The sequence below is a fragment of the Hemicordylus capensis genome, chromosome 6 (assembly GCF_027244095.1).
Source record: "Hemicordylus capensis ecotype Gifberg chromosome 6, rHemCap1.1.pri, whole genome shotgun sequence".
In the NCBI taxonomy this organism is placed as follows: Eukaryota; Metazoa; Chordata; class Lepidosauria; order Squamata; family Cordylidae; genus Hemicordylus; species Hemicordylus capensis.
This window is the reverse complement of record NC_069662.1, coordinates 72,062,611-72,073,626: the sequence shown is the minus strand read 5'-3', so window position 1 is coordinate 72,073,626 and position 11,016 is coordinate 72,062,611. Positions and strand designations below refer to the sequence as shown.

The following is an 11,016-nucleotide window of genomic DNA, read 5'->3' as shown; positions in this document are numbered from 1 at the left end:
CAGAATCCATCTGTATCCAGCTAGCTAGCTAGATTAGAGAGCCTAACTCCTCACTTTCCTATCTAGAATGGAGTTCTTTAATAAATGCCATATATATTGATTTGAAACTATGAACTGGCTCCGAGTTACTTTACTCTCAGCATACACGCATGCCTAACCAAATTCCGCTGTGTTGTGCCTCTGTACACTTTGCTGTAATGAAAAAGGGATTCTCTTACCAGAGAGAATTCCCAACACTTTCAAGACTGGCAACTGGGGGCTGGGCAATGAGAAACTGCTTCCACCAAGCAGCCTCCTCCCCTTAAGCCCGTACACCAAAGCCTTTCTCAAGTTACTACCAGAGGCAGTGGTTGGTGGGGTCAGTGGGGGGCCTGCAGCAGAGGCAGCGAATGGTGGGTGAGCAAGTCCTCAGGCGGATCTGCCCCTGCTGCTGCTAGAGTTATGCTGCTAGAGTTATGATTGTCAAGTAACTGAGGGACAGGAGTATTCTTCCTGCCCTAGAGGCACGCACAGTGCACAGGTCTCCCCATTTCAGAGCAGGAACCAGAATGCTCTACAAAACCTCCGAAGCTTCCAAATGTTGTTCTGTACATAAGCAGAACTCCTGCTGCAGAGACCATGGAGGAGAAGAAGAGGTGTGTCTTTCAAAATTATGTTTTTTTTAATAATAATAATAAAATAATAATAATAACAACAACAATAAAAACAACAACAATAATAGGAATAATAATAATAATTTACAAAAATAACAATGGTCAGGCTTTTCCAGATCATGTTCCTCCCCGCTCAGTTTCTCTTCTTCCAGTTTCGCTTCCTCCCCCCTCGCTTCCTGCACCCGAACTTCTGAAAATATGAAGTAGATAAAATCATTAAATTAAAATGCACTCAGTAAATTGGGTTTCCCCCAGTGAATCTGGGAGACATTTCTTTGTTGCCATTACAATGGCAAACTAGAAACTGTGGGCTGGTTTTCACAATTGCTTCTCCATAACCTTCAAACCTTGCTTTGTGGTTTGCCAGCACAGCCCAATTCTGGCTCTCACAGATCTTTGACAGGATTGCAGGTACACAGACAAGGTGTCTTGCAGCATTCCCGCTCTAAACCTGGTCTCCTACGGACTGAAATTATTGCAAAACCGTAATTCCTGATAGTGGGCTGGTTTATACAATTCTAATTCGAGTACGAGACGTGCCACGCAATCTTGTGCCTACAAGCAAGATCTGCTCATGAGCAATCTAAGGGTTTGCTGCCCAAGCCGTAGGGCTAGAGGCAGGAACTCTGGCCATGGACAGGAACTGTCTGTGACTTCCACTGCGCAATGAGAAGTCAAGACTTCACCAGCCATGGTGCTCTGACTCTCAGACATGCTCTGAGCAAACTGCATGCTTGATCCAAAAGCTCTTGTCTCCAGCCAACAGCTTTTCTCCTTCAGCTGAAAGATCCACCACTCTCAAGCCTCTGATCCTGGTAATATGTTGCCTCTACAAGCCTTGGATCCTTCCATCCTTTCCCCTTCTTCTCCTTTCCCCTCGTCCCTCTACTAATTCCTGATCTCCCCAAACCATGCCAGTCCTCAACCTTCCTTACCCCCCCCCCCTTTTTCCATCTCTATCTAAGTTGTATTAGGCTCTGGGAAGGTTTAATACACACACACATGTGTTAGTTAGGAACACTGGGTGAATATTGTTGCTGGTTAGGGTTGAAATACTGTTAGTAATATTGATAGAATGTTCTGCTTTCTCTCAGTTAGATTGATGTTGTTATTCTTTTATACTCAATAAAGCCCATTGAATCATTTAGGTTTGGTTTGATCTCTTTTCTTCCTTGCGTCCAGATCCTACATGGTCACTATATAAAAGAACTTGGTCACTTGCTGACACTATGAGACAGGCCTCATTTTGTATGCTAGCTAATGAGCATATTCAGTATATAAATCAGGCCTGGACCACAACAGGAGGAAGCAGAACACAGTGCTACAATCCAAAAGGAAAAAGAAAGCGTTGCAGAGCATCTATAAGTGTCAAAAGTTGCATGCCGAGAACGGTTAATTGCACTAACAGCACTACAGTGGAACAGTGAGGCAAATCAGCATTATGCAATAGATGCAGGTACCAGTCACCGCAACTGTTTTGCTTTTTTAATTAAAATCAGCTAGTGAAAAACTATACGTCTGAGCAAAGGGACAAAAAGCAAAGGATCATGATATTTCCCCCCAGCAGTTATTTTTTTCCTCCTTAAATTTGCCCTCTCAAGGCTCCTTTTCCATTCATGTGAGAAAAAAGCAGCCAGAGGTAAAAAACACTCCACCCATTTCTCTGCTGAAACTCGCAACTGCCAGTGGCCATGTGTAATTTGAATCACAACCAGCCACACCCGAGAGAGTATTACATGTGTCTGTTGTAGAAGGCACATCTTAGCCCTGAGACAGCTTCTACAGCTAATCTGTGGAATGAAGAAGAAAAAAGCCCACTAGCATGTCACCATCTACTGTTGACTGTCTGGACAAACACAGAAAAAACCCAGTGCAAAAAACTAAATACAGTTTTATAATACATCACTAAAGATGAACCATGAACACTACTCGCATAAGAGTTATGCCTTCTACAAAATAATTCAAAGCAATTTATTTTTGCAATTCCCTATTCCACGAAAGCAGACAGCAAAGCTATTACCCATGAGCTGCTGGAAGGGCAAACCAGCACAGCTAAGGACCTACTCTCTTCCGCACCCCTCCCCTCTAACCTCCTCCAACAACAGAGCACAGAGAAAAGCCCACCCAAAGAAAGGAAGATTGGATTTGAGCTGGATGGGGAGAGGGGTTGCCTGCAAAATTTTGTTTACTGAATAAGGAGCACACCTTGGAGTGAAGAGGTGCTTTCACGCAGCAAGCGTACCCTGAAATGAGACTGAAGAGCTCCCTCCGGCTCTTTAGAGCTCTAGGCCACGCCCTTTTGCATGTGAAGTATCACATGATGACATCACATGCAAAGGGGTGTGGCCTCTAAAGAGCTGAAGAGAGCTCTTCAGTCTCATTTCAGGGCAGGCTTGGTGCCTGAAAGCATCTATTTTCCCCCTCTGGAGGAAGAGAAAGGGGAATAGATGCTTTAAGGCAGCAAACGCTCCCTAAAAATAATCGGAAAGTCAGTGCTCTGGGGGGGTAGGGGCGGGGGCGCAGGCTCTCTGCCGGGACTCAGATCTCTCTTGTGCGACTTGCGCGGCTGCATGAGTGGGGGTGGCAGCAGGCACCCAGCAGTGGGGATTTTCCAAAACAAACAAACCAACCCTGAAAAAAAAACACACACCTGTGATGGTTGGGTGCGGGGCATGGCAAGCACTTGGCGCTCCCCTGCAACTGGCGCCTAGGGCATGTGCCCTGCCTGCCCCACCCTGATTACGTGTCTGCATGGCCTATTCAGTTGGCGAGTGCTTTCTGCACTGGCCCAGTAGGGTTCTTCCTTCATCTCCCTGGCAAGCAGGGCAAAGAAGCCCCCAGCGGGGCCAACACAGAATGCATTCTCCAGTTGGATGTGCTACACATGCTGCTCAGCCCCAGAAACGCCTCCAGCATTGGTGTCCTGACACAGGGTGGAAGGGGTATGGCCGGCTGGGGAAAGCACAGCCGGGGACAAGCCTGACATCAGAGGAGGAGGCAGCGGCAGTAGCAGTATGTGTGTAGGGAGACCCGGTGCTGGCAGAGGAGACCTCGTTGCGTGGCGGGGGGTCCGGCCTGGCAGCATTGGCAGGAAAAGGGCAGGCACCTGCCTGTCCAGGGTTGCTGCCAGCCATCCTACGCCCCGGACAGAGACTGGGAGTGGGTGAAGTACTCAAAACAACTTTCTCTGGCCCACCTTTAACAAGCAGAGATTCCATTTCTTTTCTGACTATGTCTTAGTGGGAACTGATTCATTTGTGATTGTTTTAAGCCTAAGTATATAGCAATGCATGCAGAGCATCCTATATTAAGTCTGCTCAAAGGGGGAGTGGATGGTTCATGTAGGGTAGAGTCAACTGGTATGAGTAAAAGGTTGTGCAAATTAGCTACCATGAAAAAAATGTATCTGACAATCGTACTTTGTACTAGGCTGTCTTACAGACCAGCTCTAATATGACGAGGTTAATGAAAGGAAGAAGCAGGCCCAGATTACTCTACATTTACTTACCCCATGTAAAGGCAGAGGTGCAGATGGAGGTACGGACTGATGTACGGATGGAAGTGCGGATGGAGGTACAGACCGATGTCCGGATGGAGGTGAGGATGGAGGTGCAGATAGAGGTACAGGTGGAGGTGCAGATGGAGGTATAGACTCATGTACGGATGGAGGTGAGGATGGAGGTGCAGATGGAGGTACAGACTGATATACGGATGGAGGTGTGGATGGAGGTGCAAATGGAGGTACAGACGGAGGTGCAAACAGCGGTGGTGTTGTGGACCTGACAGAATGAAAACAGACATTAAATAGAATCTGCTGCATCTAGGCCAGCCTGAGCACATTTGCTTACAGCACTACACAAACCAATCACATACACCTTTACTCCAAACAGTCTGTGCTCTATCAGAGGCAAGGTTACACCTAGGTAATTTTGGAGCCTGGACCTAAAGGTTTCTGGAGCACCCCACCCTGCAACTTAAGCATCATGCCCCTACACACACACACAAACACACATGCAATATTTTTAATACGTGGGTTCTTGAGGGCACAAACAGCAACTGAACTCACAAGAATGTAAGAATATAAAACAGATACACTTATGCAGATATGCACTAGCAGAAATGTTTCAACACACAACTTAACATATTCCCATCCCACATATCTCCCCCCACTCCCCCCTCTGTCTCTAAAGCACCTGAAACAGGTCACAGTTATACTTGAGTGCCTGGTCGATTGAGGGCCAGTGGAGACCACATCACCCAAAACAAACTAAAAAGGATTTGGGGGCCCCCAAGGGGTTTGGAGGCCAGTGTTGCCTCTAGCAGGGATTTCCAGATACTGTTCACTACAACTCCCAGCAATAGCCTTTGGCTGCAATGGCCTTTGGCTGGGGATTCTGGGAGCTGTGGTCAACAACATCTGGGAATCCCTGTTAGAGAGAACACTTTTGGAGGCCCTGGACTTCGGCCCCAAAGTTCAAAGTGCCTTGCTCCATATGTCCCAACCAGGACCTTAAGTTCTTCTTCAGAGGCCCTCCTCTGAGTGCCCTTGCCAAAGGAGGTGAAGTGGGTGGCTACTAGGGAGAGGGCCTTTTGGGTGCTGACACCCCATTTATGGAATAGCTTCCTGAGTGAGCTTCGACTGGCTTCCTCACTTTGTTCTTTTAGATGCCACCTAAAGACCTTTTTGTTCTGTCGGACTTTTAAAATTTTGATTTTCAAATTTGATTTTTTAAAACTGATTTTAAAAGAGTTTTAAAATGTCTTTGTATTGCATTTTGTATTTCCTTTCCCCACTCCCACCCCTGCCCCTTTTGGTCTCTTATGATTTAATGTGTTGTATGTTTTCATTTCATGTTTTAATTTCATGTTGTCAGCCGCCCAGACAACAATTTGTTATGGGATAGCTAACAAAGTTGTTCATCACCATCATCGTTATCGTCATCATCATCATCATCATCATCATCATCACCACCTTAAATTTATTACAGGCTGATATCCAGAGCAGCAACCAGAAAATCTGCTCCTAACTCAGCCAGATTGTTCCGGAGCAGAGGGCAGAGGCGGATCCAGGGTGGGGCAGCCAGGGCACGTGCTCTGGGCGCCCCCTGAAGGGGGCATAATTTCCATGCCCCACCATCACAAAATTCAACCAGCGGGCGCCGCTGGGGGGTCCCGGTATCTCCGGATCCCAGGTGGCCGGCGAGCGGACCAGTGGCACCTGAAAACCCCCCCCCCCACTCACTCGCACAGGCTGCAGCAGCACACTCACACGAGATCTCTGGGCAGCGTGGGACGGGGGCGGCAGGTGGGTGCTCCCATTAGATGGTGGAGAGCGCAGGCCAGGCCCGAGAGCTTGCTGGGCCACCCGCACCAAGCAGGGTCCACGTGGCAGGGAGACTCGCAGCAGCAACCGCTGGGTGTTTTCATGCTGCTGTTCCGTAGTTTGTGTGCTGCTGTTTGTTGCCCAGCAGGCCACACAGCGTCTGCCTGCCCTGCTGGCTGGCTGCATTCTTGCATCAACTGCATACAGATTCGTCATAGGAAGGTAAAGAGCACTGATGGGGGCAGGAAAGAGCAGCCAGAATTGCTCCCCTCCCCCAGGGGCGTATCTAGGGCAAAGAGCGCCTAAGGCAAGCACTGGAATTGCGCCCCTGGGCTTGCCAGGAGTCAACACCGACTTGACGGCACACTTTACTTCTCAGCAAGGTTCAGAAGTCACATGAGGGAGAGACATCCATGGATGGCAGAATGTCCATCAAGTGTTTTGAAATATGAATCTCAACGTTGAGACGTACCTACAATCCGGAAAGTACATCCTTCCAGAAATCCCTCAGGGACCTCTTTTTGCAAGGCAACGGATACTGACAGAGGCAGGGAGAACAGTGAACATCGCTCCTCCCTCCTGCTGCATGCACACTCTGCTGCTTGGGAACGTTCTGGATGAGTTAGCAGCAGCCTCTTGCTGCTCGGGATGTCAGCCACTCTTTTCCATTCAATTGGCTGCGGTGCCTTCCCACTGCGCCCTCTCCTCCCTCTTAAAGAGAGGCCTAAACATAGTTACATAGGAAGTTGCCTTCCACTGAGTCAGACCATTGGTCCCTCTAGTTCAGAAACTTAATGGGGTTCGAGGCGGCATTCTTCTCCTCCCTCGTCATTTGGTCATCACTTGGCAATTACTTCTCAAAGACAGCAGCTTTTTCAAAGTCGCTCAGCTGTAGCGCTAGATCCAGTGTCAGCTCCAGTGCCGATGCTGCCCGAGGTGAGGTCCATGCGCTGCTGGCCACACCCTTGACACTGACGGCAGCATCCGGGGACAAGGCCAGAACTGCCTCTTTCATGCCCCCATTCCTCTTCACTGCCATGCGGAGGGACTTTGAACTGCAGATCAGCAGTGTGGGAGGAACCAGCTCCCTTTTCACCCTCCTCACTGCTGAACCTGCAGTTCAAAAACCCATCCCCAATGGGGAAGAGCGAAGGAGGTCACGGAGACAGGGAGGGAGGGTGGCGGGGAGCCAGGAGTGGCTGGCAGGTGAAGTGGCATCTGGCCGGCGAAGAGCAGGGCACTCAAGCGGGACTGTTATTCTGCAAGCAGAAGCCTTTGCTGTCATTATCCTTGAAATGCAGAACTGATTCCAAGTGTGTGAACAGGGCGCTTTCCGGATTGCACGCTATCACACTGTCACAAAGGGTCCCTTAAGTGTGCTTCTGTGGAGCCTGTGTTTTGACATCACAGCCCCTGTGTTGTAAGGAAGGTGCCTTTCCTATTTCCGACGCCGCCTTTTGGATTTTATTGCTGTGTCACAGCCCTATAATGTTGCATCTGCATTGCAAAAATAAAATAAAATAATAGCTCTGTCTGCCCGTTGTAGGAGGCTTTCCCCCTTATAATGGCTCTCTAATGTCGGTTGAATTTGGCACCACAAAACGTTGCAGTTTACACCGCTTTCTGCGGTGCACGGCTCACAATCTGGAAAGCGCCCTGGTGACCAAATGATGGCCAACCTGCACATGACCTGAGAGCCATCATTAGAAGACAAGTGCAACCTGGAAGCAGACCCTTTGGACTCTCAGTGATAGGGGGCCCCAATCTGGGAATGTGTTGTGCAGTGAGGGGCAGAGTCAAGACTTTCCTACTGTGCTCTATCCATGTGAAAATTCGCCCCACCATACCAAAGCGGCCATTTGCCCCCAAAGTAGTGATTTGGCATTCAAAATGTATTCAAAATGGCATTCAAAAGGTAAAGAACAGGGGAGCAGTCTCACAAAAATAAAAGTAAAGTAAAGTGTGCCGTCAAGTCGATTTCAACTTCTGGAGTCCACAGTGTCCTGGGGTTTACTTTGGCTAAAATACAGGAGGGGTGTACCATTGCCTCCTACCACGCCGTATGAGATGATGGCTTTTCAGCAACTTCCTATATTGCTGCTGCCCCATATAGTACCTGCGGGGATTCGAACCAGCAACCTTCTGCTTGTTAGCAGGATGACCCACGCGAGTGTATGGAGGAATCCTGGGGAGACTCCCGGGATCAGAAGGCTTGTTTGAGCCTCCCGGCGGAGGTCTCCTGGTGTGTGGCTGTGGCACGGAGCCATGCCAAGGCGCCACACGATCAGAAAACCCGGGTTAGTGGAGCACTCACTCAGCTGGGTTGAAAGGAGGGCTACATTGGTGGGCTAGCTGCCAGAGAATCACTGGGCTCACCCGCAAGCCTGGTGGGTCTCACGAGGATGGAAAACAGGGCTGGGCTCCTTTCGCCCGGTTTTCCTCCATCATGAGAATAGCCTCATTGGATAGAATACAACCATTACTTACATTCTTCTTGAGCTGGGCCTTCTTGGAGGCGATTGTACTCCCGCTGGCGGGCTTGGTGGACCTGGCGGGCTTGGTGGCGCTGGTGGCACTCTGACAAAGAGAGAAGAGCCAAAGTTATGTGGCGCTTGCAGAGCAGTAATAGGGTCTCCAATGGTTTCACAACTGGGTATCATGTCTCCAAGACTGTTTGGCTGTTATGAACCTGGCTGTATTGGCACAGCGACACTGCACCAATTTGCCCTGCAAAAGTGGTTCGCATCATGGCCAAGATTGTGTTAGTGGTCGAAAAGAGATAGCCTTAGCGATGAACCGCTTGTATCGAGAACAGGGTACTGGCTACACTTTTAGAAAGAGCAAATCCAAATGGTGTGCTAAGTAAGGTGGAATCCTGCAACAGGAATCAATGACGTACATGAAAGAGTATGGCATCATGTCTTCCCAGGTTTGCACAATTCCTCCGGCTTCTACAAGCCAGGGGGAGGGCACAAAGATCTATGCCCAGTGCTGAAGTCCCACATTTGATTCAGCTTTACAGCTGAATGACAGGCAAACTGTTCCAATGGGGAAGCCATTAACTGTCTCTTGAAGCGAAGAGAATACCAGGGCAAAACAACATGAACGGGGTGGGGGCTTAATTGTTCTTGTCTTCTCGACAGTGTCTCCCGCCCTCTTCCAGCTCCAGATCCAGCCTGGGCAATAGAAGGCAGATAGAATCGCCCCCCTCCCGCAACAGCAGGACAGAGCTCAGCAGCGATCCAAACCATTCTTCTCGGCGACCTCAGCCTGTCGGGGAGGAGGAAGCTTCGCCAAGGGGAAGTTTGCTTCTCTCCCGCCTTCCATGACCTCGGGCTCCCAGCAGCTCCCTCTCGCTCTCGCAGGCACGCTGCATGGGCGAGGAAGCAGGGAGAGCAATGGCAGGCAGGCAGGCAGCTGTCTTTGCGCTCCCTTGCAGGCATGCTGCACGGCAGAATGGAGAGGGCGAGGACTGGCCGGGGGGCCCTCCGAGGCTGTGGGCCAGGAGGCATTCGTCTCCCTTTGCCTCATTAGCGGGACGCCCCTGGACATCAGAAACGAGAGCGGCACCTTGCTGACAGCGCAGGGACCGCGATGCCGAAACACAGGCAGGACGGAAGCACACTGAAGGGGCAGTAGTGACACGGTTTTAGCATGTAATCTGGACAGTGCCCAGGCTATGAAAGCGGATATTAAGCACAGCCCATTCCCACGCACGTCTACTCAGATTGAAGTCAATCCCCTTGCGTTCGATGGCATGGACTCCTACATATATGTAGGGAGGGGATTAATGCAGAGGGCAGCTGTTTAAATTCAGCATGAGTTCGGGAGTCAGGAAAAGCTCATTTGCAGGCTCATTCTGGGAAATGGTGGGAGAGAGGCATGGCAATCCACCCTATCAACCCCATCATTTTGTCCTCCATTTCCCAAGTTTATTTATGTTCTTGCACATTAGAGAAAGGTTTCATTTAAAAAACAAAAAATAAAACAATACTAAGCTGCCCCAAAGAGTCCCTCAATGCAACTTCCCACATCAGCACCTCAAAGCTGGCAAACCTCTATTGAAAAACAATTGTGGAAGAGACATTGCAGGACATATAGTGGCCACCAGGGCCAGGAAATGGCAGAGCATCATAATCAACCACGTTGTCATCAAACCACTCCTCATGTGCCTCAATAATGCAATGCTTGTCCACCGGGGGTGGGGGGAGACAGGAGGGGGATGCTGAAAACATCGGAACGCAACAGGCTAGCAATGACGTTGTCTAGATTCTCTGTAACAAGTGAGTGACTGAAAGAGAGTGATTCTGAAGGAAAGGGCTAGTGTGGGAGCAATCAGAGATAGGATGTTCTGTAACCCATGCAGATCTGAGAATATTCCTTTCATTTATACCTCTCCCGGCTGAATATAGCCTTGTCTCCTGAGGAGTCCTCATCATGCTGTTTCTTTCCCCCGACTTTATCCACACTCTCCTTGAGCCGAAGAGGCTTACCGAGCACTGGAGAACCTGCACTGGAAGACTGAGCAGAAGAAGGGGTCCGTGGGTCACAATCTCGTGACAATGAGTCACAACAAACCAACTTCAGGGTTTGGGGTGGCTATCATGCCATTATTTAGAGGTTTTCTAGATGACAGTAAAATATGCTACAAACGGAGCTTGCCAATGAATATCAGCTGAGAGTGCACAGAGAATCCAGAGCCTCCTGCAGATGGTTGCTTTTTTCTTCTGGCATCTGATGGGGAGGTCACATGGGAAGGAGGCTGCTGGTGCGATTTTCACTGCGCCCCCTGCTGGCCACCTCTTGCTTCTCGTTATTAACCCACCCCTTTTCAAATTCATTTGCTGGTGAATGTGAGCTAATCACCAAAAGCAAGGAGTGGCCAACAGGGGGGTGCAGCAAACATTGCACCAAGGGCCTTTTCCCCACGTGACCTCCCCATCAGATCCCAGGAGAAAAATCAGCACCAATCTTGGGGAGGGTCTGGATTCTCTGTAAACTCTCAGCTTGTATTGATTTGCAAGTTCTATACAGAGCATC

General features: G+C 49.4%; 1 long non-coding RNA gene across 1 annotated transcript; it reads right to left on the bottom strand.

Annotated features, from left to right (window-relative positions):
• Positions 1 to 638: 638 nt before the first annotated feature.
• LOC128329339 (uncharacterized) lies at positions 639 to 8,555 on the bottom strand. Its single transcript, XR_008309622.1, has 3 exons — positions 8,464 to 8,555; positions 4,162 to 4,432; positions 639 to 843 (listed from the first exon to the last, which is right to left on the bottom strand). It is a non-coding gene; the product is annotated as an uncharacterized LOC128329339 (long non-coding RNA).
• Positions 8,556 to 11,016: the final 2,461 nt, after the last annotated feature.